The sequence below is a fragment of the Microtus ochrogaster genome, unplaced genomic scaffold (assembly GCF_000317375.1).
Source record: "Microtus ochrogaster isolate Prairie Vole_2 unplaced genomic scaffold, MicOch1.0 UNK120, whole genome shotgun sequence".
Taxonomy (NCBI): domain Eukaryota; kingdom Metazoa; phylum Chordata; class Mammalia; order Rodentia; family Cricetidae; genus Microtus; species Microtus ochrogaster.
Window position 1 is genome coordinate 212,752 of NW_004949218.1, and position 1,896 is coordinate 214,647.

The following is a 1,896-nucleotide window of genomic DNA, read 5'->3' on the forward strand; positions in this document are numbered from 1 at the left end:
CTCAGCACCCACAGAGAGGCTCATAACCCTCCGAAACTGAGTCCCTGGATCAGACGCCTTCTGCTGGCCTCTGAGGAGCCAGCCACAAACCATGGAGTAATGCAGACATATATGCAGGCAAAATACCCATACATATAAACATTTCAAGTTAATTTTTTTACAGCTCTCAGTAGCTTTTTTTATTAGTCTACAACATTGTCCTTACTAATTCTAGTACAGAGTTTAGCTTACTAACAGATTAGTCCACGGAAGGAAATGAAGTAGTCAATAAAAGCAACTTCTTTTTTGTTTGTTTGTTTTTCAAGACGGGGTTTCTCTGTAGCTTTGGAGTCTGTCCTGGAACTAGCTCTTGTAGACCAGGCTGACCTCGAACTCACAGAGATCCGCCTGCCTCTGCCTCCTGAGTGTTGGGATTAAAGGCGCGTGCCACCACCACCCAGCTCAACTTCTTACATCCTTACAAAATTCTTTTTTCATGGAGAATTGTTCTAAAATTTGGGGCGGTGGTAGAATACAACTGACTCACTTTCCTATATACAGCTAGTAAAATACATTTTTGTAGCAAACTTTATAATCTTTTCCCCCCAGTATTACAATCTTATGTCATTTATGCTATGGTGCAAAGTTTCACCTAACTAAATGTTTTAATAATCTCGAACCTCTGAGGTCAATCCCAAAGGCTTCCATGTTGTTCCAAACTGAAACCCACCAGCTGTCACAGCAGGGTCAGAGCCCCACGGGAGGTTTTACTAGTTTCCCCTTTCCTTATCTGTCTTTTTCTCCTGAGAAATAAAATTTAAACCAAGTGACATTCCCATCGTTGACAAGAATGTAACAAGGACATTGCTTGTCTTTTTAAAACAAAGCAGCGGATCACTATGTAGCCCAGGCTGGCCTCAGTGAGACTCATTCTCCAGCCCACCACCCCTGAATTAACATTCACTTTACAGAAGGGAGGGGAAAACGGGGAGGCGTGATTTCTCACTACTTCTTTTATTGTAAGTTGAACCATACACTTTTATACTTTGCTATTTTTTTAATTGCCTTCTAATCAGCAAACCACAGTTATCATCCGAAACCTGTTCAATATGACGCGCAATCAGAGGTAAGGTAAAATCTTACTCCAACTACCCTCTGTCATGACACGTTTGCACCATGTACCAACGACATCAAAATCCCAGCCCAGACCCTGGTCTTTCAAAGTCTTAATCTGCTCAGCTGTGTTCTCAAGCCCAAACGCGATGGCAAGTAGTTCTGACTAACCAAAAATTGTCACAGAGAACCTAGACATTAATTCTAAACATTGGTGAGTGCAACTGACCAAAAATCTTCGCATTACGTTTCGAGGCCTGGTACAAAAGAACACTTTCGGTTAAGTGCATGGGCTTGGCGTGGAAATAGCTGCACCGTTCGGCTCTGCCCCCCCTACCCCCCAGAGGCCTACCCGGGAACCACTGAAGTTTCGAGTCGCTAACCCAGCATACCATCACAGCGCCACCCAAGAATGCGGCCCTCCAGGGAGGAGGCACGCCGCTGCAGCCCGAGCCCGGAGGGGCCCGCCAGGAAAGGCCCGGTGCCTCGGCCGCCGAGGCCACAGCTGCTGCCCGCCCGGACGCCTCCCCGCGGTCCCCCGCCGTCCCTCGCCGTCCCCTGGCTCCGCGATCCCGCCGCACGGACGGACGGACGAACAGCTTCGGGCCGCAGGAGCCAGCGCGGAGGCCTGGCGGCGACCGCCCAATCAGACACACCTCGGCGGGGCCCGCGGCCAGGGTGACAGCCCGGGAAGAGCGCCCCAGGGCTCGCGTCCGGGGAGACCCCGCAGGCCCGGGCCCCCAGGGTGGCCACACGGGTAGGGCAGCGCGGCGGCGGGGCCGGACCGCGCCACACGCACTCCCG

At 50.9% G+C, this 1,896-nt stretch overlaps 1 protein-coding gene across 6 annotated transcripts in view; it reads right to left on the reverse strand.

The window, feature by feature from the left end:
- Phc3 (polyhomeotic homolog 3) overlaps positions 1–1,553 on the reverse strand; it is a 61,025-nt gene extending 59,472 nt beyond the window's left edge. For all 6 annotated transcript variants that reach the window (XR_001229533.2, XM_005371675.3, XM_013355376.2 and 3 more), the window contains exon 1: positions 1,485–1,553. The gene's annotated coding sequence lies outside the window, so the exon portion shown is untranslated. The remainder of the gene's footprint in view (positions 1–1,484) is intronic.
- Positions 1,554–1,896: the final 343 nt, after the last annotated feature.